At 43.6% G+C, this 25,015-nt stretch overlaps 1 long non-coding RNA gene across 1 annotated transcript; it reads left to right on the forward strand.

The window, feature by feature from the left end:
* The first annotated feature begins 290 nt into the window (after window positions 1–290).
* Window positions 291–10,813, forward strand: LOC133244134 (uncharacterized). Its single transcript, XR_009735313.1, has 3 exons — window positions 291–378; window positions 9,170–9,243; window positions 10,704–10,813. It is a non-coding gene; the product is annotated as an uncharacterized LOC133244134 (long non-coding RNA).
* The last annotated feature ends 14,202 nt before the right edge of the window (window positions 10,814–25,015 follow it).

A 25,015-nucleotide genomic window follows, 5' to 3' on the forward strand; every position in this document is an offset into this window, starting at 1 on the left:
TTGGTTGGGGTTTGGCCCTCGGACCTCAGAACTTCTAGGCGCCCTACCTCCTACCTGTGTGGGACAAGGAGCTGGGCTTCTGTCTCTCCCCTCTCACTGTTGGGCCCACGAATCCCTCAGGAAACCGTCCAGGGGTGCCCAGCCGACACCATCTTAGCCCCGTTGGCCTTTGCGTGAAAGGCCTTTAAAAGCCCCACCCACCGTACGCAAGAAAGCGCTCTGGGGCCCGCGGAGCAGGCGGGGCCGGGTTCACAGTTCACGAAGCGCGGGGTCACACTAACTCCCGGGTCCGGGCGGGTCGTAAGCCGACCGCAGCCCCTTGGGGCCCCGCAGCGCTGGAGTCGGTGCTTAGCCCAGGCTGGAAGCCGGCACTGCTCGGTGCGTTTCATTCTCGCCCGAGTGTCCTGGGGTAACCTAGGACAGAGAGACTGAAGCTTCCAGTTTCGACTCTTGTAGTCGGGGTGGGGACTCTCGGGCCACGGCGGACGAGTCTAGGCTTCATGATTTATGTTGCAAATTCACGTAGATTTGGGGTTTTGTCGTCCGATAATATAGCTGCGTTTGATTTTTATATGTTAATAACCTTCTCTGGTAAATAATCGAGTGAAATGAATGTACTTTGCTCCCTGCAGATGTGTCGCGTTTTTTCCTGTGGCTTCTTGTACGTGCCCCCACCTTCAGTTAGTTTATGCTAGAACCGGGTAGAACAGCCACCTTGCCATCTAAGTCCATCTCTTTTGACTCTTACAATTATTCGCCGCTTTAAAACCCAACTTTCTTTCCATAGACCTTCATTGTGTCAGACAGTAAAGCACTTGTGTGGGGTGCTGGTGATACCGAGGTGAAAACAGGTACAGTTTCTATCCGATGAAGGGAGCTAGTGCTGAGTTCATCACAGGGCTAAGCTTTTTTTTTTTTTTCTTTTTTTTTTAAATTTTATTTTATTTTTAAACTTTACATAATTGTATTAGTTTTGCCATATATCAAAATGAATCCACCGCAGGTATACATGTGTTCCCCATCCTGAACCCTCCTCCCTCCTCCCTCCCCATACCATCCCTCTGGGTCGTCCCAGTGCACTAGCCCCAAGCATCCAGTATCGTGCATCGAACCTGGACTGGCATCTCGTTTCATACATGATATTTTACATGTTTCAATGCCATTCTCCCAAATCTTCCCACCCTCTCCCTCTCCCACAGAGTCCATAAGACTGTTCTATACATCAGTGTCTCTTGCTGTCTCGTACACAGGGTTATTGTTACCATCTTTCTAAATTCCATATATATGCGTTAGTATACTGTATTGGTGTTTTTCCTTCTGGCTTACTTCACTCTGTATAATAGGCTCCAGTTTCATCCACCTCATTAGAACGGATTCAAATGTTTTCTTTTTAATGGCTGAGTAATACTCCATTGTGTATATGTACCATAGCTTTCTTATCCATTCATCTGCTGATGGACATCTAGGTTGCTTCCATGTCCTGGCTATTATAAACAGTGCTGCGATGAACATTGGGGTACACGTGTCTCTTTCCCTTCTGGTTTCCTCAGTGTGTATGCCCAGCAGTGGGATTGCTGGATCATAAGGCAGTTCTATTCCCAGTTTTTTAAGGAATCTCCACACTGTTCTCCATAGTGGCTGTACTAGTTTGCATTCCCAGCAACAGTGTAAGAGGGTTCCCTTTTCTCCACACCCTCTCCAGCATTTATTATTTGTAGACTTTTGGATGGCAGCCATTCTGACTGGTGTGAGATGGTACCTCATAGTGGTTTTGATTTGCATTTCTCTGATAATGAGTGATGTTGAGCATCTTTTCATGTGTTTGTTAGCCATCTGTATGTCTTCTTTGGAGAAATGTCTATTTAGTTCTTGGGCCCATTTTTTGATTGGGTCATTTATTTTTCTGGAGTTGAGCTGTAGGAATTGCTTGTATATTTTTGAGATTAGTTGTTTGTCAGTTGCTTCATTTGCTATTATTTTCTCCCATTCTGAAGGCTGTCTTTTCACCTTGCTAATAGTTTCCTTTGATGTGCAAAAGCTTTTAAGGTTAATTAGGTCCCATTTCTTTATTTTTGCTTTTATTTCCAATATTCTGGGAGGTGGGTCATAAAAATAAAAACCATATGATTATCTCAATAGATGCAGAGAAAGCCTTTGACAAAATTCAACACCCATTTATGATAAAAACTCTCCAGAAAGCAGGAATAGAAGGAACATACCTCAACATAATAAAAGCTATATATGACAAACCCAGAGCAAACATTATCCTCAATGGTGAAAAATTGAAAGCATTTCCTCTAAAGTCAGGAACAAGACAAGGGTGCCCACTTTCACCATTACTATTCAACACAGTTTTGGAAGTTTTGGCCACAGCAATCAGAGCAGAAAAAGAAATAAAAGGAATCCAAATTGGAAAAGAAGAAGTAAAACTCTCACTATTTGCAGATGACATGATCCTCTACATAGAAAACCCTAGAGACTCCACCAGAAAATTACTAGAACTAATCAATGACTATAGTAAAGTTGCAGGATATAAAATCAACACACAGAAATCCCTTGCATTCCTATACACGAATAATGAGAAAACAGAGAAATTAAGGAAACAATTCCATTCACCATTGCAATGGAAAGAATAAAATACTTAGGAATATATCTACCTAAAGAAACTAAAGACCTATATATAGAAAACTATAAAACACTGGTGAAAGAAATCAAAGAGGACACTAATAGATGGAGGAATATACCGTGTTCATGGATTGGAAGAATCAATATAGTGAAAATGAGTATACTACCCAAAGCAATTTATAGATTCAATGCAATCCCTATCAAGCTACCAACAGTATTCTTCACAGAGCTAGAACAAATAATTTCACAATTTGTAGGGCTAAGCTTTTATACATTCCTCCTCATGTCCTCTGGGCAGAGGAAAGGGAATTCTTGTATTGATACTCTCTTCAACTACATCTCTCAAGATTCTATCTGTAGGAGACAATGTGAGATGTTTTTAAACATGACAACTTTTGAGGTAACTATGTCCCCCAAACTGAAACCTAAACTTTGAAACTTTTAGAAACTCAAAACTGTTTGCTGCTGCTGCTAAGTCGCGTCAGTCGTGTCCGACTCTGTGTGACCCCATAGATGGCAGCCCAACAGGCTCCTCTATCCCTGGGATTCTCCAGACAAGAATACTGGAGTGGGTGGCCATTTCCTTCTCCAATGCATGAAAGTGAAAAGTGAAAGTGAAGTCGCTCAGTCGTGTCCGACTCTTAGCGACCCTATGGTCTGTAGCCTACAGGCTCCTCCGTCCATGGGATTCTCCAGGCAAGAGTACTGGGGTGGGTTGCCATTGCCTTCTCCAGAAAACTGTTTAGCCCTGGCTTTTTAAGAAATTTGGAGGTGAAGATGTGAGCCTTTTATCTGGAGTAGACTATAAAAGCTTAAAATAAACCAAATATGCAAAAGCATTTCTATGATACTGTAATGTGTGGACATAGTCATTGTATTAAAACTGTTAAAATAACTTCATAAGGCATAGTATGGTATGTATAATATGCTACCATTTGTAGTCTTAAAAAATGATATGCCTGTTTATGTGTTTGTACATTTTGTGTGTATATATATATATATATATTCATAGAAACAGTTGAGACTACTTAGGTTATTGAGATGCTGAGGAGAGGGGAGCTGAGGGTCTGGGTGGGAGAACGACTCAAATTTTCATTATATAGCTTTATGCGTTATTAATACTTGTTTTACCATGTGCATGATATTGTTATTTGTGTTTTTCAAAATAGCAATTATTTTTAGCTTTCCTTAAAAAACTTTTTATGGAAAAACTAAAAAATGCACAAAAGTACAAAGCTTTAAAGAACTCTCTTGTACCCAACATTTCAGCCATTTTCAGATCATGTCAGTCTTGTTTCATCTACATTGTCCTCTTATTCTTCCCCCTCTTGATTATTTTGTTCCAAGCTTATTGGCTCCGGAAATAAAATAAACCATTTCTCCAAGTAATTCTGGTTCCTTTAGTGGGAAATGATCCTTAAAGATATAATTTTTTTTTTAATTTAGGCCAATTAAAAAAAAAATTATTCAAAAGAAAAACGACTTTACATAGGGGATTTTCATAGAACACAACACAAAATTGAAGTTAAGCCATTACCTGATTAAGCATTATCTGTTACAGCTAACCTAGAAAAGATTAAAGGCAGGAGGGGAAGGGGACCACAGGATGAGATAGTTGAAGGGCATCATCGACTCAATGGACATGAGTTTGAGCAAACTCCGGGAGTTGGTGAAGGACAGGGAAGACTGGTGTGCTGCAGTCCATGGGTTCACATGTGGGACACGACTGAGCAACTGACTGAACAACAGCAATAGCTAACCTAAATAAATCAGTCTCCAGGGCGACTGTTTTTGGCCTAAATTGACCTGCTTAGGTGACTCACTGATTTTTTTTAAAAAAAGTAAAAATAATGACCAAATAAGTATAGTATCCCAAATCTCGTAGGGTCTGAAGGAGCACAAGAATTGAGGGAGAGAATAGGGAGAATGATACTGCCGTGCCTGAGGCTCTGTGAGGCTTAGTGGCTTGCTGTTTGAAACACCAAGGAACTTGATGTAAGATATTGCCTACAAGTGGCTATGGTAGGAAGGCTCATCTGGGGTGGGGGTGGGGGGCACCAGAGGGGAGGTGATAGCCTGTCTGATATAAAGAGGACTGGTAAGTTTAATGGATAGGTATGAAAAGGCCTGGATTCCATTATCAGTAACAGAGCCAAAATACCACCTGTGTGTGTGTGTGTGTGTGTATGTGTATGTGTGTGTGTATGACAGAACTGAATAATGAATGACATGACATGTTGATCCAAGCTGTAGTTAAGTGATTTATTCTGGTTTCATTTCCTTTGTGTTCTTTAAAGTATGAAGTGGCTTATTGAAGTTATACCAGCCTGTGTTCACACATGTGCTTTTGAGAGGGCTGAGAGGATAAAAGTGACCCACGGTTTAGAGGGGCAAGACTTTGAACACTTTTTCTACTGTTGGTGATGGAGTTGTTGAGGTCCAGTCCAGGCTTTCATCTGCTCTCCTTGTGGTCTATGGCCAGATTTGTGAGGATAACTGACCTGGGTGAGGAGGATCTTTCAGCGGTCATGGAAACAGAGTTAAGCTACCAACAGATTCCCTGAGCATCATAGCAGCAGGATGATCTCTCCTTTTAGTGCCTTGTCAAAAACCAAAAAATAGTGTTGAGGAAAAGCTGCCATTGCCCATTGTGGCTTCAGTGTTGACCCCTTGCAGCTGTACAACTCAAAGCCCCTAGCTGTCTAAATAAAGTGCTTTCTCCATCTCCTTTAGAATCAGTTTTGGATTAAAAAGGAAAAGCAAAAATGAAAGTTACATTCAAGGAAGAAAGCTGGGCAATTAAAAGATATCAGTATGTTTCCTGTCAAATGTGTTCTTTCCACCCTTTTCCTTCCTAGGTTTTATTGTTTGTGTATCCTCAATACACACAGAGACAATTATGACTGCAATATGAAATTTAGCTTGGGAGCTGAGAGCCCTTTGATTTCCTGGCAGATGCAAAGAGGCCTGAAGCTGGAAATTTTTAAAAAAATTTCCCACTCACAGTTGTGAATTAAATTTCTCTGTTTCATTTTCTTTTGTGAAATGAGTGGCCTGACAGTAAGATTTGTTTTGTTTGCTCTGCAGAAAAAGTGTGTGTTTTACCCATAGACATATATGAAATCCCTAAAATAGCAAATAATCATTTAGGACACAGTTTGCACTATAAAGTCACTTGTTTGTGGTTTGTATGGTTTTTTAAAAACAGCTTTATTAAGATATAATTTACATACCATAAAGTTCACCCACTTAAAGCATACAATTCAGTGGGTTTTAGCATACATAAGCTATGCATGTGGTTCACCCTTTAACACTGTTACAGAAAGACTCTGCTATAATTTTTTTCTACATGACTAAGCCCTAATATAATTATCTCTTTCATTTATTTAGACATTTTATAGGGCATTGGCTAAGAGCATGAACTTTGGAACCAGCCAGCCTGGATTAAATGCCAGCTTTGCTGTAGGTCTCAAAAGAATTACTATTAATTTCTCTGGGCCTTTATTTTCTCATCTATAAGATGAGAATAATCATAAAACCTCTTTACCAGGAGGATTAAATGGGTTAAAACATACAGTTTGACCCTCAGTATCCACGGGTTCTGTGTCCTTGGATTCAACCAACCATGGCTCATCTGATTGTATAAAGAGCTTAGAACAGTGCGTGGCACACAGTAAGCATGCATTGCTGTTAACTAGTATATTTTCTCTTTGAACTTTAGTATATAGAATTGGATTTATCATAATCCTCAGTTCCTGAGACATAATGATTAATGGTCCATTCATGGGTCTTTAAACTTTTAATTTACTTATCAAAACATAGTACATACCCATGAACCTATCACTCAATCCAAGAAATAGAGAGTTACCAGTATTTTATGTCTACTCTTTATATAGACATAAGGAGTCTACTTATGTAGACTACTTATGTAGACATATGTCTACTCCTTATATACTCCTTATATAGACATACTCCTTATATAAATGTTCCTCCCTTATCCATTGCCTACCCTCATAGATAGCTACTATCCTGAATCTGGTATTTAGCTACCACTTGTTTTGAGAACTTAAAAAAAATTTTTAAGGAATTTTAAAGTCCCTATCATGAAGTTTGGGGAAAATATATATAAAAGTGGATTTTTAAAAATTCATTAATATATGTGCATGTGCATGCACTCATGCACATGCACATATATCACCTTAAAAGTATATTATTTTAGTTTGCCTTGTTTTGTAACTTTATACTAATTTGTATCTGTAATCTTCCTGAGGCTTGCATTTTTCATTCATAATGTTACTATGACTCTTCCATGTTATCAGAAAACTTTCGAGGAATGGATTATTTTCTTCTATTTTGATGTCCTGCAATCCTTATGCTACCACAGGATGTATTATATTAATAATATGGCTTTGCAAATTCCAGCCATAAAATAAGCATTGCAGGCACCCAGAAGGGCAGATGATGGGAGGAACAACTGCATGTCCTCCTCTTAAGACCACCTGGAAGTAACTCACTAAAATTATGCTTCTATCTCATTTGCCAAAACATAAACCTCTGGCCACACTTAGAAAAGAAGACTGGGAAGTATACTCTGTATACTTTAGGCCAGATAAGAATCAGGGGTCTTATTTCTAAGGAGAAAGAGGGAGAACAGGCATTGGGGCCACCAACAGTCTCTTCCACAACTATGTACTGGGTGAATTACATGACACAATGCATGGAAAGCTCAAGGTACTTAGCAAGCTTCAATGAAAACTGTCATTTCATGATTTCACTTATATTATCCAATTTGATCCTCATAGTAATTATATGAGTTAGGGTAAATGTGATTATCTTAATTGCAGGTTGGGAGACAGGTTCGAGAGGCTAATTGCAGTTGCTGGTGGTGGTGGTAGTGTTTGTTTATTTCATTTTAAAGAAAGAGTCCAAGGGAAAGGAACCATAGGCCAATTCTGGAGTCCTGGCTTCTCTGGAAAAACTCTACCTTTCATAAAAACCTTGTAATTCTATGTTCTCTGATTTACTGAACTTGGCATGTAAATCTGCAAGGTGTGGGATGGAACTTAAATCTACTAAGTCCCCCCTGTGGGACACTTTCCACTGAATCCCGTATGAACCAGGTTGTTGGAAATGAAATGGCTCTCCAGCAGGGTGAAGCCTGAACAAACAAATCAGATTACATAATTGACAAATAGATAATAAAAATCAAAGCCAGACTTTTTTGAGCACATACTACATACCAGGTATTCTGCTCAAACTTTTCTCCCATTGGCTTGCTTCACTCTCACAACAACCCAAGGAGATAGGCAGGCTTATAATCCTCCCTTTTATTTTAATGCCTTTTTTAAACAACTTTTGGTGGCAAGTGGACTTATTGCAATGGCTTCTCTTGCTGTGAATCACAGGCTCTAGGGCACAGGCTCAGTAGCTGTGGCCCACAAGTTTAGTTGCCCCACAGCATGTGGGATCTTCCTGGACCAGGGATTAAGCCCATTTCCCCTGCACTGGCAGGTGGCTTTTCAACCACTGGGCCACCAGGGAAGTACACCGCCCACCCCCCCACCCCAGCTTCTTTATCAGGTAAAGGAAACTGAGGCTTAGAGATCCAATTTATTTTACAAATATTTAAGAAGAATAATATGTGTAGGTTTGGTTTTTTTCCCAAGTCTGTGAAAGCATTTGATTTGAAGTCATTCTTATGTATTAAGGGTGACACTGCAGATTGCCCCCCATATCTATTCTCCCTTTCTGTGTTATGAACAGATACAATACTCTGACAGGGAACATTTTATAACAAAAAATTATAACAAATGATATAAACAATTCTTTTAGTCACTAACATAGAATATATATAGTAACTGTGTTAGTATCTGCCTACTTGAAGAATGGTACTTTAACCTCAGTCGTTTATAACAACAGGAAGAAAGTATTTCATTTGATTGTAGGCAGTTTAGAGGTGAAAATTAGCTGTCTTGCAATGGAGATGGGAATTCACAGATTCTCAGTTATTGGACGAAACTTCTAAAGTCAGAGGCAATAAAAGCTTTATTTGCTGCTCCTTTTTGAGTATTAGGCAAAATCCTCTTGCTGCTCCTATGTCAGGTGGAGATTCCAGTTTAAAGAGCTCTGGATGGTGTATCCTGTGTGTCTTCCTATATCTTTCATGTCAAATTCCATCCACCTATAAACACTGAGGTTATAAAGCTGATAGAGTGTGAGTGCTTCTGTCACCAACTGTGTTTCAATTGGACAAAAAGTTGTAGATTCTATATTTCCTGGGGTGTTTAGTACATAAATTTTCTTACAGAAATGCAATAAAGTTCTGAGATCTCATGAGCCATCTCTGTGAGCCCACTATTAGCAAGAAGAAACCAGCTTTGGGGAAACCCAGCCCCTCGACACAGCCTACTGGAAACAAAAGAAGACTTCTACAAATGTTTGCATATGTTTGTCCATGACCATGGACAGTATTTCTGTGACATTTTAAAAATTATGAGTGCCTTTAACTAATCAATCTTTTTCAAACTATGTTCTATGTACCCAGCATAGTAAAGTACAGAGAGAAATTGTATGACATGAACCTTACCAAGAATTTGCTTGGATGAGAACAAAAATCAGGTACATTTAAAATTTGTCACTGAATTATTAAAATGAAAAAAAAATTTAATTAAGTCAAGTAGAGAAGTTTAGTGATAAGAGAACTCAGTGTGGGCTGGGGTAGTCAGGGGAGTTATGTAGATTCCAGACCATAAAGAATGCACAGGGTAGAATTCTAAGTCCAAGCAATGTTTTATAACGGTTCTGACCCTAAATTTCCTTACTGAATTTCCTGAACGATCTTTCCAAAATACAAATCTGAGAGTTTCCATTGCTCCGCAGATAAAGATAAGAATTCTTAATACGCCCTACAAGGCCCTATATGGTTTGGCCTTTCTACCATTCTTGCCTCTTCTTGCTCTGCATTTCCCCTGGCCTTCTTTCTGTCCCACACACTCATTGAACTCCCTCCCTTCCCAGGGCGTATGCTCTTCTCTACCCTCATCACCATGTGAACTATTCATACTTCAGGGATCATTTCCAGGTTACCTCCTCAGGGCAGCCTTCCCTGACTAGACTGAAGTCCCCTATTACAGGCTCTCATTTACCATGTAACGTGCCTCTCCTTCATTGCACCTGTCACAGTTGCAATTTTACATTTGTTGTAATTATTTTATTTACAATTTAGTGCATTTGATTTATGTCTTTCTTCCCCCAAGTTTTCATAAGGACAGCACTGTGTGTGTCTGGTTACTTACCATTTTATCCGCAGTTGTTAGCATACCATCAGGCACACAATTGACACAAGTTTTTGTTTGATGAATGAATGAATGAACATAATCTATATCAGTATTTCCCAATATCCTATAAAATGGTCCCGAGATAAAGAGTCAAATGAGTTTAGAAAACACTTTATACTGTATCGTCCAAGGCTCCACCCCTGCCCCCATGTATCTTTGCATATAAAATACTCTAGCAAACAAGAAAAAAAAAAAAGACTGTAGCAAATCCTACAGTAAAGAAGGATTCATCTTAATTCGACCACAGAATGTAAACCAGAGTTCCCTAGTGTTTCCACTCAAGGGAGGTAACCTAGCTGCCCGTGCTGATGTTTTTGGTTCAGCAAATGGTAAGAAGTGTTTTGTTTCCTGAGAGGAATTTCCCAGTAGTTAAATTGCTCTGGGAATCCAGGCAGATGTAGGATTTAGAATTTGAAAAATGGAGCCACAAGTACAAACAAGCTCTATGAATACAATCTGCTTCATGAGCTGAAGGATGGACTCTCCTCAGCAAGTTTGTAGCAGAATAAATATGTGTTCAAAGAATGAATGGAGAGAGAAAATAACTGTGGTGATAATCCTGCAGCTAGTGAGTGGTCCCATCTTAGGAAAGATAACTATAGTTAAGTTCAAGTGTGAGCTTCCACCACTGAACCACTATGATGGTTTTGAACCACTATGATGGTTCAAAAGCTGTGAAAGCTTTTGAAGCTATGATGGTTAATGTACGGGCATTTTAACTAGGTACTTACTTTAACACAGGAACTTACCCAGTCACAGGATTTAAAGAGGCAATGCTGACACTCTGAAGGCAAGTAAATACTGATTTTTGCTTCTTGGTTTTGTGATAAACATTTTGTCAATTGTTATTTTTTTCTGGGATTTAACATTAACTTCCTTTTTTGTCAAATCCAATGTTTTATTTTTCCCCTCAGTGTTCATCCTCCTTGATCATTTGGTATCTTTTTGACTGTTTTCAAGAAACCCTTCTTGAAATTCTTCCTGCACTTGTTTTGTGACCTGCACTTTCAATTCAATGGCATTTCAACCAATATTTATTGATCACCTGTGATGTACCAGACACTGGACTATTATCATTCATTTATGAACTCATTCATCAACATTCATTGAGTTCCTACTGGATATCAGGCACTGTGCCAGTGATTGAGATACAAAGATGAACAAGATACAATCCTGGATCTGAGAAGCTTCACAGCCTAGGAAAGTAGACAACTAGCACATCATGGCAGGAGGCTATGATACAAATACAGACTCAGGGGCTGTGGCCCTCAGAGAAAGAATCAATTGCTTTTCTCTGGGAGGGAGGATACGTTGCATAGCACAGTGCCTGGCACAGGCTGAATCATCAATAAATACACGTTAAAAGAACAAAAAGCCTTCCAGGCAGAGAGACTAGCATGATTAGGGCATCTTCAGGGAGCCCAGCCTGGGACAGAGGACCAGCTTCTCTGGAAGCATGGCAGGGGTGGTGATGGGGATGTTGATCTGAAAGAAATGTTTTTTCCTACTGTTGCTATTTAATTTATAAATTTTATGCATATGCATATTAAAAGCACATTACATAAATTATTAATTTACAGATTTTTAATATATTTTATATCAAGAATAAGAATACAATTATTGTTTTCACAATACAAATGACAGAAATTAAAGCTCAAACTATAAAAGCTGGTATATAAATAGAGAATACAGAGGTTCTACAGCAAAGCCATTGTCTTCTTGAGGGTAGTGGTGAGATATTTAACAAAAGTGGGAGCAGAATATTGGGCTGAAAGGACTGTATCCTGTAAGTGAGGGTTTGTCAAATGGTGTCAGAATCAAAATCACCTGGGAGATCTCCTTTTATAAAGCAAATTTCCAGGTTCCACCTGTATTAGGGTTCTCCAGAGAAACTGGAGAAGGCAATGGCAACCCACTCCAGTACTCTTGCCTGGAAAATCCCATGGGCGGAGGATCCTGGTAGGCTGCAGTCCATGGGGGTCGCTAAGAGTCGGACACGACTGAGTGACTTCACTTTCACTTTTCACTTTCATGCATTGGAGAAGGAAATGGCAACACACTCCAGTGTTCTTGCCTAGAGAATCCCAGGGATGGGGGAGCCTGGTGGGCTACCGTCTATGGGGTTGCACAGAGTCGGACACGACTGAAGCGACTTAGCAGCAACAGCAGCAGCTCCAGAGAAACAGATCCAGGAGGATGTAAAGATAGATATAAATACAGATAGATACAGCTATGTCCTATGACCTGCAGGTAGCAAGCTGGGGACCCAGAAGAGGTGACAGTATAAATTTCAGTTCGAATCCAAATGTCTGAGAACCGGGAGAGCCAATGGTGTAAGTTCTAGTCCAAAAGCCAACAGGCTTTCAAGACCCAAGAAGAGAATTTTTCAGTTTTGAGTCCAAAGGCAGGAAAAGACCATCTCCTTAGTGAAAGTTGCTCAATTGTGTCTGACTCTTGCAACCCCATGGACTGTAGCTTGCCAGGCTCCTCTGTCCATGGAATTCTCCAGGCAAGAATACTGGAGTGGGTTGCCATGCCCTTCTCCAGGGGATCTTCCCAACCCAGGGATCGAACCCAGTTCTCCCTCATTACAGGTGGATTCTTTACCATCTGAGCAACCAGGGAAGCCCATAGTCCCAGTTCAATCAGGCAGCAGGAATTGCTTTTTACACAGCCTTTTTATTCTGTTTAGATCTTGGATTGGATGAGGCTGACCCCCAATTGAGGGGCCAGTAAAGTCGATTGACTTTATTCAGTCTGCCAATTCAAATGTTAATCTCATCCAGAAACACCCTCACAGACACATCCAGAATACATTTGACCAAATGTCTGTCACCCCCATGGTCATTACAGTTGATCATCCTACCACTTTAAGTGCATGCTGAATTTTGAGGACCTTTGCAGGCCATTCGAAACAGTGGAAGGTTTTCAAGAAGACAGGCAATTTGATCAGATTATCTGGGAACCACTTAAGAAGGAACCCTGGCAGTTCCATGGACGGTGAATGCTTGTGGGGTAGGGAAGATGAGGCAGGATGCAGTGTCATGTAACAGATAGGGAGCTTATTACACAGGACACAGTGATGAGGTCCTGCTCTCCCCTATGCTAATGACCCCTGTTTCATTGCTATGTAACAAATTAACCCATAGCTTGGGCTTACCTTGTGGCTCAGCTGGTAATGAATCCACCTGCAATTTGGGAGACCTGGATTTGATCCCTGGGTTGGGAGGATCCCCTGGAGAAGGGAACAGCTCTACCCACTCCAGTATTCTGGCCTGGAGAATTCCACAGACTGTATGGTCCCTGGGGTTGCAAAGTGTCCGACACGCCTGAGTGACTTTCACTTCATTTAGCAGCTAAAAAGAGTCTTGGATCAGGAATTTGAGAAGGGCTCCACTGGACAGTTCAAGCTTGAGATGTCCCATGTTGTTGCAGTCAGATGCTGGCTGGGGCTTTAGTCATCTCATCTGGGCTGGATGTCCAAGATGAGTCATTCACTTGGTTGGCGGTTGACATTGGCCGTCATCTGCTACACACGACTTCCTTGGCAGAGTAGTCTCGGGTAGTCAGACTTTTCACAAGGCATCTGGCTTCATTTCAAGACAACCAGGCAGAAGCTGCATGGCCTTTTCTGACCAGCAGAACTTCCACTCTACTCTATGAATCAAAGCTTCCACTAGCCTGCCCAGGTTCAAGGACAAGAGAATTAGACTCCACTTCTCAATGGGGCCAGTAGCCCGGTCGCAAAGTAGAACAGCCTGTGCAATGGGAGATATTGTTCTGACATCTTTGAAAGATATTAACTTATATAGCTCTCAAATCAAGATTTCCAATCCTGACCTCTTATCTACTCTCCTGTTTTAGATACACAATTGCCCACAAGATATCTTATTGGGAAGTCTTGTTGTCAACTCAAACTCAAGTCTAAAACAGAATTTATGACAACAATCCTTCATCCCATAATATTATTTCGGTAATACTTAAAACTTAAAAAAAAATAGACTAACCCTTTTATCTCTGACTTTTCTCTCTCTTTTTTAAAAAAATCAATTATTTATTTATATATGGCCGTGCTGGGTCTTCATTGCTGCGTGTGGACTTTGTCTAGCTGTGGTGAGCAGGGGATGCTCTCTAGAAGCTACTCTCTAAGCCCGCGGTGCATGGGCTTCTCATTGTGGTGGCTTCTCTTGTTGCAAAGCACAGGCTCTAGTGTGCATGGGCTTCAGTAGTTGTGGTGCTTAGTTGTCCCACAGCATATGGGATCTTCCTGGACCAGGGATCGAACCTGTGTTCCCTGCATTGGCAGGCAGTTCTTAACCACTGGACCACCAGGAGGTCCCGACTTTTCTTTCTCTGAAAAATAATCTGCTACCAAATCCTGAACTTTCTTCTTCTTCTTCATTACTGATTCTTGGACTCTCCTCATTGCCTTTGGTCAGGCCAGCTCCTCCTCACCCTTTGGTCCCCTAGCTGATCACGCCTCCATCCCTGTCCCTTGCTGTCACCATTTTACATGCTGTAGTCTGGCTAGTCTTCCCCAAAGCGCACTTCCCATTTTCCTGATCAACATTCTGGGGTGGGCTCCTAATGGAAAGTTTACCAATGGTCCATTTACCAAACTCTGATAGTGGGTTCCCGGAAAAGAGTTTAGCATGCAGGGTGTTTCTTAAATAGTGACTTTGAGACTGACACCCATGGAAGGAAAGGGAAAGAACTTGGATTGGGAGGAAGAAAAAGTGGACTTGTAGTCAGACCCAACCACAGCTCCAGCTGACCCCACGGTGAGTGGTGGAGTTAGAAAGTTCCACTAATTGTGGCCTTCAGAGTTGTCCCACAATGAGCTGAGATGGCAGGGCCTTCTATATTTCTGCATTGTTCAGTCATGGCCACTGTGGAAAGGATCATGACCTTGGATAAGGCAGCCCTCTGCAGGTGAAGAAAGCCTGAAGTGGCTGACAGCTCCCGGTGTCCCTTCCCAGGGGCTGGGGCAGCAGAGTTCCCCACACTCTCCGCATTCCCCGGTGCCCTGTCCTTTCAATCACATAGCTCACCACAGCTCACCTTATCCTTGGTGCTCCCAGGCTCAACTTGAAGTCCCTTTTCCATCTAATCTTCAGCAAGCTCCATTCCATATCACTCTCTCCACTTTGGCTTTCGTGCTGATTATTTCCTGTAGGTTATTTTGCCTCATTCCACCTGAGTTGGGCTTCCCTGGTGGCTCAGCAGTAAAGAGACGCAGGTTAGATTCCTGGGTCGGAAAGATCCCTTGGAGGAGGGCATGGCAACCAACTTCAGTATTCTTTCCTGAAAAATCCCATGGACAGAGGAGCCTGGCCAGCTACAGTCCACAGGGTCACAAACCTTCGAACATGACTGAAGCAATCGAGCTTGCACAGATGCTCCCAGGTTAGGGTATGCACTGTTCGAGAGAGGAAAGGAGGTGTGCCTTTTCCCCACGACATCAGCACGGCTTAAATTCAGCACGGCTTAAATTCAGCACAGAGATAAGTATTCCACATACATACAGCTGGAGCTCAAGAAACACTTGCAGATAGATTAACCAGAGCCCCTGGTTACTGCTGAGATTGCTCAGAGGGTACTGTTTCCAATATCCAATACCATAGCAGAATGAATGGTGTAGGAAACCACCACCTCCTGGTCCTTCTGGGGAATACGAAAACTAACCCTTACCGATTGTGCAGAGTTACTGAGCTGGGTCTTGTGTGGGAGCAGGCGCTGGGCAGGAGCTCACTCCAAGTTGAGACACAGTCGGAAGTTACTCCTAATCCCTTTCTTCCCACCCACAAAGCAGAGCCAGAGATCTTTTGGTCTCATGGGGTGCTGTGTACATTTAACTAATGAGTGGCCATCAAGTGTTGCCCAAATGCCAAGTGTAATTATAGTGAGCAATTATTTTTGCCTGAAGAGGCAGCATTCCAGCCACTGTCAAGGGAGGGAGATAAATGTCTGTGTCCTCTGAGATCCTGTGGGAACATGAGCTATTTTCCTGCCCTCAGAGGATCAGGAACCCAGATATAGCTTTCTTACACCCAGGGCACACCTGGGCAGGAATCCCCCAGAGGAGCATCTTTCTGTTTGTAGATTCATTACTGCTTTGGGCAGTGAGAAGGACATTCTCCTCCCCACTCCACTCCTCCACCCCTGGCAAGTGCACCACCGGAAGCCCCACTCAAGCAGCTTTGTGTGGGCTTGGGTTCTGAAGGCCACTCACAGCAACCCCTCCTCCCGTGGACCCAGAAAGGCCGTAGGCAAAATTCACTTGGGAATTTCCCATCACCCCACAGTGTCTGAAATCTAACAATAGCCTCCACAATCATAACAATAAATTAAAAATAAAACACTTTGGAGCTCCCTAAATGGAAGTTTTTCACATGGTTTTTATATTTAGAGTTCTGTTTCTCCCTCTGGGTAGATTTTATAAATAACCAGGGAATGCTGGAGAGAATTTCCATATCTGCTTCTCTTTTCACATAAGAAACTCCAAGCAAGTTTCTTTCTTGTCACCTTTCTCTCTGAAAGTCCATAAAATTAGATAATGCACATAAAAAGGTAAATATGAAAGGAAGAAAAGAGAAAAGACTATATGGAGACAACTTAAGGAAAGTATTTATTTAAAGAAATTCAAGGGACTTCCCTGGAAGTCCAGTGGTTAAGACTCCATTCTCCCAAAGAAGGGGCCTGGGTTTGATCCCTGGTCAGAGAACTAAGATCCCACCTGTCGTACAGTGTAGCCCAAAAAAGAAAAGAAATTCAATTATGTCATGTCTTGAGATAAAAACAGGTTCATCCCAATATCCTAACCTTGCTAGTTGAAGTCTTAGGCAAATACTAGTTCACACTGGTTGAACCGTTGCCATGTGTCCAGCTTGATTCTAAGGTGTTTCTTAGGTGTTAACTCATTTACTTCTCGTATTAACCCTGTGAGTAGATGCTGTTATTGATCCACTTTATAGAGTGGAAACTAAGGCCTACAGGAAAGAAGTAACTTATCCCATGTCAGTCTGACACCAAAGCTAGGGCTCCTAACAAGATGACTCCATTACTAAAAGCTAAGGCACATCGTCAGTGTGTATGAACTGTCATTTTCTAAAGGAAAACCAGGACACTATAAGGTCCTGGGATCATGAAGGTACTCCCACGCGAGCTCACTGGACACCCAAGAATCATTTCTCACCCTCTTTACCCATTCAGGGGCTATGCAGTTTCAGAAGCCTTCTTGAGTCTAGAATTCTGAGCCTCTTAAAAGAGGTTGGAAGTAAATATTGAACCTCTTTTCTCTGAGTGAAATTTGAGTCCGTGTCCATTATTTATGCTTATTGAGAAATAATCTTAGAAAAAGATGTTTTTCCATGTGATACACGTTTACATTTACACACTTGGATGCAAAATTTTCCCTGCCGTGTGCCCTTTCCCCAGCAGTCTAGGGCAGTGCCCATGCCCATCACGTACTCTCAGGGTATCCTGAACTTTTCCTTCAGAACACCCATCATGGTACAGGATTATATGCTGGCACAACTACGTGTCCAGTGTCTCTGCCTCACCGGACTGTAAACACCACGAGGCAGTGGCTGAGTCTGTGTTGCTCCATGCAACATCCCCAGGGTCTGGTGCAATGCCTGGCGTGAAACAGGCACCCAGATACTGCTGGAGGAGTAAGGGATGTTATCCATGGCACCATTTGGTTCTGAAAAAATGCTGCCACAAACTGTAAGAGGAACCAGCTTCTCTAAAATCTTTCAAGACCCACTTCCATTTTCAGACAGAATAAAGAATTTTTCAATATACAATTTCAATAATTTTTGAAATGAGTGGCTTTCCCTTGTGTTGAGAATACTGGTTCTCAAGTCAGAAGGTCTGGTTCTCATTCTCTGATCACTACTCATTGCTTGATGATGGCCCAATATTTTAAACTTCTCAGTGTGTCCATTTCCTCCTAGGTGAGGTGGGGCTAAACCAGTGTCAGAGCAATGATGTACAGATTAAAAGAGTTCTCAAGCAAGTGTTCGGAATTGTGCCTGGTACATGGGAATCCATAAATGTTGGCTCTTATTATCAACATAGCTATCAGCCTAGAACTCATACAATTCTGCAGCAGATTTGAGTCATTTCTAAGAATTCCCAGGATATGAAACCAAATTGAAGCCAGGTGTAAAGGCATCTGGACTCAATATCCCTGCTGTCAAGATCCTCTAAGGGGGCAAAGGGAACCTCTCCCAATCCCAGCCTCCGTGAGTGTCATTCATTTTATTGCCGATGTCCTGTGGTCTCAGGAAATGGGGAATTCCTGGTCTTCTGAGGTTTTTGGCTGAGACTCCTGACTGCTATACTGCCTAGTTGGGTTAGATGCTGAAGAAAGATCCTCTTAATTCAAAGAACTGGTGATTTCCTGAAAAGGTCAGCTCCCACCAAAAGTTATTAAAATCCTCCATCATTCCTCCCTCCTCTACCTCACCCTTCTCCCTATGCCCCCACAGTTTGTCCCCTGCTTTAACCCATCCTCCGGGCTTTGCCCCAGTCAGCTCAAATAGCCAGTTTCCAATTTAATAATAAAAATGCACTGCTCTAAGCACCTCACAAAAAAGTTAACTTATAACCCACAGAAACCCAGTGGGGTAGGTGCTTGGAGTTACTGCCATTTTACAGATGATGAAACTGAGGGGAGGAGAGGTTGACTGCCTTGCCCAAGGACACTCAGCTGGAGAGTGCAGAGCTGGGGTCTGAATGAGCCTCTGGATTCCCAAATACTACCCTGCCTCTGGAGGAAGGTCTCCCCACCCTGCCCCTGGAGAATGCTCCTCAAACTTTCTCCTCAGTGTCATTCACCAGCTAAGAGGCATGGAGAGAAACAAAGGTATGAGCACAAACCCAGGCAAGTGTGGAGCTGTGAGGGGGGTGGTTGAAAGAGCCAGCGCTACAGCTGGACTGTGTGGATTAGAATGCTTGGTTTTCAATTTACTAACCCTGGTAAGTAAAATGGGAATAACAATAATACATGTCTTATATAGTTGTTTTGAACATTAACACACATTAAACACTTAGAATAGGGCTTCCCAGGTGGTGCAGTGGTAAAGAATCCGCCTGCCAACACAGGAGACTCAAGCGACGCAAGTTTGATCCCTGGATTGGGAAGATGCCCTGGAGTAGGAACTGGCAACCCATTCTAGTATTCTTGCCCAGAGAATTCCATGGTCAGAGGCTCCTGGCGGGCTACAGTCCATGGGGAGGCAGAGAGTTAGACATGACTAAGCATGCACACACACAAGCACTTAGAACAGTATATGACAAACGGTAAGTACTCAATCCTTTTTTTCTGCCTTTTTTGATCTTTTTACATTCTCAGGAGGCAGAAGCTACAACAAATGCTTTTATAGAAAGAATGTTAGACTTGGAATCAGAAGATCAAGTGTGAGTGTCAGCTATGTTCTGTTTACTGTATGATCATGAGTACAACATTTTTCCTCTCTGAGTCCTCACTTTTCTCATCCCCAAAATGGGTATGAAAATAATTTCACTCAACTGACACAGCATGCTTGTAAAAGAGCTTTGTGAATTCTGACTCTAAAACACAGTGAAGTAGTGACTAAAGAATCATCCCACTTTGTTATTTAGGGCTTCTCCTAGGATCAGCAGATAGGTACCTTTCACGAGGTCTTTAGACTAAAAAACTAGACTTCCACTGCTGGAGAGTCACTGTCAGTGTCCCAGGCTTTCTGATTTTCAAGACTCCCCTTTTTTAAGAAGTCTCAGGAAGTGAAGACCCAGTGTGTTTGGAAGGAGAGAGGAAGAGTCTCAGGGATGTGACTCCCGTCTTCAAGAAGCCAAATGGTTGTCATAGGCTGGACAGGTCAGACTTGGGATTGGCTCACCCAAGAGGCAACAATAACAACTGGGTCTCTGAGTGGAAGTAACAAGACTCAGATTTAGTGTCTAGAAGAAAGGAAAACAATTCTTTTGATTATTCCTCTCAGAATGTGGGGAAGGGTACTCTCGTAGTGAGTGTGCTGGCAGTGGAGGCATTCAAATAGAGAACAGGGACCCCTCAAAGGGGTAGAGGAAATTGTAATGAGGTAGGAGGAGAGAATCCAGTGGGCCTGAGCCTGGGGCATTCTAGTTCTTCCTAGGAATGCAGCCTGGAGGTGAGGGAGGTGACAGGAGGGGCAGGCAGAAAGGAAGAAAAGGACCGCCAAGGAGCCCAGGCTCAGCTCCGTGAGTTCACTGTTTGCCAAGGGCAGTCCCCGTCTCTTTGGTCAGTTTAGACCCCAGAGCCTGGAACTGTAAACAATCCACTCACTCAGTCAATTCAGCAAACATTTGCAGGCCTGAGACTCAGTCCTCACCACGGCCCCAAGTGGGATCGCCAGCGCTTGCTAACCTCCTGCCCGACGACCGGCAGGGGGCAGGAGAGACGTACAGATGCCGAACTGCGCAGCTCGCTAGCAAAGCTTCGCTGCTGAGTAAACTGGGTCACTCGGTCCTTTCAAGCCGCAAGCATTCCGGGGGGGTGGGGTTGGGGGTGGGGAAGGGAGGAGTGGCACCTTGGGCCTCCCAGCAAGGGCTGTGAGATTCCAGATGCTACCTGGCAGTGTCATCGAAGTCCCCAGATCTTCTGGACTGGCAGAAGGAGGGATGAGATTGATAACCCGGGATAATAGCTGGGGCTGGCGGAAAGCTGAAGGGAACTCGTTCCATCAAAAGGTGTCCTCCAGCTGGACACATCCCAGGCCGTGTATTAGAGAAGAAGGCTGGCCACGGCAGGGCCTAGTGCGGTGCTTTGTTTCAGAGAGAACTGTGACCTCAGTAAGGGCTGAGGCTCTCAGGGCCGGTGGAAACCTCCCTCCGGGGAGGGGGAAGGGCTCCGTGGCTGGCCACGAGTCAGCAGATGCTAAACCTGGTCGCTCAGTGGAGAGGTGGCAAGTCTGGAGTCTGATTTGCTTTTGTGTCCTGGTTTTGCTGCCTGTATCTTATAAGATCTTGGGTGAGTCATTTTCCCTCTTGGCTTCCTTTTCTGTAAACTGGTGGTGCGGTTATACAGATGAAGTGGAGGGATGAGGGGAGTCAGAGCATTGCCCTTCTCAGCTCCTCCCAACCTGGTGGGCACATCCTCCCGGCACAGCAGTGGAAGAGAGGCCTTCTGCACATGGCAGTGAGGAGGGGAGGTCCACTGTGCTGTTAGTCTGGGCTCTGTGAACCGGTCCCGCAGGGACGCTGCCATGGAAGGTGGGGGAGGGGGCGTCTCCTCACACCCTTCTCCATCCCTTGGCACCAGGATCTGGGGAAAGCGGGTCTCTCCACCTTCAAACAGTGGTTCCTTGAAGTCTTTGAGGGCTGAGAAATCAGGGAGGTGGAGCAGACCTGGAATGAGAGGGGATCTGGAGGATGGAATGGGGAAAAAGCCACTCCTGAAACTCCAGTTCCTCCCATGGACCCTATAAAGGTTAGAAGGGCCCTTCTAACCTGCATGGGAAGTCAAGAACCTGCTTATGTATTCTTCCAGACTGTGTGTTTTCTCCACTCATTTAAGCCCTTGAAGCCGGGACCATGCAGGCCCTCATCTCCAGGAGAGGGATGGTGGTCACTGATGCTTCTGCATGAGGATTTAGCACAGCGCTCCTTGTCGTGTTTTCCTTGTTGGCTGTTAGTAAGGGAGGAATCTTGGAGAACTAATCTGAGCCCCCAGTTTTACTGATTAAAAACAACAAAAACATAAAAACTGAGGCTCAGAGAACAGTGGGACCAGAGAAAGGAAGTTTCCTGTCCTTTTCAGTTGCTTCTAGAATCTTCATCCATGACTGTTGAAGAAAGTGATTGGATCCCTACAGTGAGCTGCCCAAACCTAGGAGTATCCCCCTCCTTGGGGATTTCACTTGGCCCACATCCTCCCAGCTTCACCTCTGGCCATGCTTATATTACCCAATCTCAGGTGTGAGACGGACTGACTTCTCCTAGCCCTACCCTGGCTTCTGGGGCTCCAAGGAGCAGCCAGTGCATCTGAGGTTTAGGGATGCGATGTGATAAAGCAGTTGCCTGAGTTGGAATCCCAGCACTAGCTGGGAGACCTGGGGCAAGACACTTCCTATCTCGGAGCGTCCGTTTCCTCATCTATCAAATGGGCACCATAATAATGTTTTCCTTATAGATACTATTCTTTCCAGTCTCTTAATATGAAATTGGAAACAAGAACAAACTAAATAGCTTTCTTTTCCCCTGAAAAAGCCAAAGAGCAGGACCCTGAAAGAAAGAGGTGGGAGCCAGACTTTGGAATCTTCTAGTCTAGTTACTGGGAACTCTGGGGAGAAAATAACCCAGGGCTGGGGAACAGGGCTGTGGCCCAGCATACTTTTGTCCCTAGATTGCAGCGTGACTCTATTCTGGTTGCTGTGCCTCTTCGGCACTTACTGTCCTGCTCTGGACAACAGAAGGGTTGAGCTTGGTGACCTCTTAAGGTCTGTGTAGCCCTGCACCCCTGAGATTCCCATCAGCAGAGTTGAGCCCTCATTCTCTGGGATGCAGCCCAGGCCTCACGCAGCCACAGCAGCTAAAGAAGCAGCACTTTGCTGGGCTCTGGTCCCCTGCCCAGAGGAGGTCCTTCAGGCCCAGGGAAGCCCCTGGTTTCCTGGTTTGGATGCTGTGAAGGGCCAGGCAACAGGGACTTTGGCCTATTGGCATCTGGTTCCAGCCAGAGCTTTTCAGGGATGGATGAGAAAGAGCAGGGCTGGCAGAAGCCATGAAAAAACAGTCTAGAGCTCACATTCTGTGGCCTTGCTTTGAAATCCACAACCTGAGCCACCTGGGAAGTGATGAAGGCCTGAAAATAAATAATGCCCAGGGGCCCAGGAGAAGTTCCGTGTTTGAAAAGGCCTGGGTAAGCAGTGGATTCCATATGAGAAGACAAGTATTAGTAGGTGGAAGCTCTGTAAAGGCCAGAAAGCAGGGACTAAAGCAGGTACCCCAACACTGACTCAGTCAATAAGCAGGGACTTAATGTGTTCTCTGTGTGTGGTGCTGGGTGACAGCTGTGAGGATGTCATCAAAGGGCTCACGTGGGGCCAGCTTGGAGGATTTTATGATCCATGAAAATTGTATGTGGTGTAGACCACAAACAAGTGATGAGGGGGAAGGGGATGGGGAGCTGAAGAACTCCCCAGTAGTGGCCCAGAGCAGGCTGCTGTCCTCTGTTAGGCGGATGTTAGGTTGGTTTTCCTCCTTTGGGCAGTGAATCATCCAAATACCCCCTTGTTCAGTTCAACAACTACAAATGCCAAGTCTACCTGACTCTGAATTGAGCCCCATGCATTGACTGACTGGCTCTAGTGACCACTCTCTGGAGTCACCGGAGGCTGGGTGATTATGATCATCCTTGTCTTCAGACAAGAAACCAAGGGCCACTGGGAAGTACTTTACCCAGGCTACCCAGCTTGAGACTTGGAGCTGGGGTTTTTCTTTTCTTTTTTTTCATTTGGTTGCGCCAGGTCTTAGTTATGGCATGTGGGATCTTTAACTGAAGCATGAGAGCTCTTAGTTGTAGCATGTGGGCTCTAGATCCCTGACTAGGGGTCGAACCCAGGCCCCCTCCATTGGGAGTGCAGAGTCTTAGCCACTGGGCCACCAAGAGAGTCCCTGGAGCTGGGATTTGAATGCGTGTCCGACTATCTTTGAATTCTGTATTCATTCCAATAAGATGTTGACTCCCACTGCCTTCCCATTGCCTTATTGCAAGGATAGATAATACCTGCAGGGCAGTTTTTGCCAGAATCATAGACATTTCCAAGGAAAATCAGCTTCTCTGCTTGCCTGTCCCCACTGTAAGCAGCAAGACAGCTCAGTATTTGTGGGGCTACCAGTAGAATGCCTAGTGGCCTTCACCTTCCACAGATACTTCAGCTTGGGACCCAATGTCATCCAAGGTCCCCCGGGATCTTCTTGCCTCCACTTCCACTCAGCAACTCCATTCCAGGACTTCTTGGTGACTCATGCAAAGGAAAAAGCAAGGTCTTTGCAGAGCCTGGCAGAGCCCATTGGAGTCCTGGTGAAGGTCTCTCTGATGACCTTGAGCAAATTTCAGACCTTCTGAGCCTGGGCTCCCTCGTCTGTTAAGACAATGACAACCAACCATGCCAGACAAAATGTATAGCCTAGTTCTGAGAACCAAATGAGTTAACCTTGTGAAGCCACCTGACTCTAAGAAGATATTCAATAAATAATATTCATCAAGAGACAGAATTGGGGGACTTTTGGCAAGAAGAAAGATTGTGGAAATTATAATCCTTGAACACTTAAAACATTCCAGATACTGTGTTCAATCCTTCACTTGAACAATTAAGCCTTCCAACACTCCTATGAAGCAGGGAGTATCTCCTCACTTTGCAAATAAAGAAACTGAGGCTCCAAGACATTAGGTTACTTACCCAAGGTCAAAATCAAGAATCTGACCCAGAACCCAAGAGTTAAACATCTAAGATGCTCTGCAACAATTCCCACTTTCCTGCTGTGACTGAAGGATCCTTCCCTGAAATATACTCTCATCTATCTTTAGATTTTTGTTTAGATAAACAAGACCTTCCTGAAAGGGCTTCATATGGGTCATGACAATAATTACTCCTTCTCCTGTGTTCTCAGGACACTGCAGTTATGTTTATCCATTTCAGGTTCCAAGCATTACATGTATTTACACATCTGTTTCTGGCATTAAGTGGACCCCTTGTAGGGCATGGACAAAATCTTGTTATATTTCTCTTTGTTTCCTCTCCAAGCACCCTCTCCAAACCTAGCTTTTGCTAAATGTTTGTTGATTTGAGATGTGTGTTAGGAGGAGTTGAGTAGAGAGCATGACAGAGTTTAATCGGAATCCCTATTCCCACTGAAAGTGTGTGACCCTAGGCGAGTGACTCAATCTCCCTGGGCCTCCCTCAGTGTCCTCACCTCTAAAATGGGATAATAGTAGCTACTATCATGAGGCGTTGTGAGGATGAAGTGAAAAAATGCTGGTGATGCATTAACACAGTGCCTGGCACGTGTTACACAGTCAGTAAATC

Source organism: Bos javanicus, chromosome 3 (assembly GCF_032452875.1).
Source record: "Bos javanicus breed banteng chromosome 3, ARS-OSU_banteng_1.0, whole genome shotgun sequence".
NCBI lineage: Eukaryota > Metazoa > Chordata > Mammalia > Artiodactyla > Bovidae > Bos > Bos javanicus.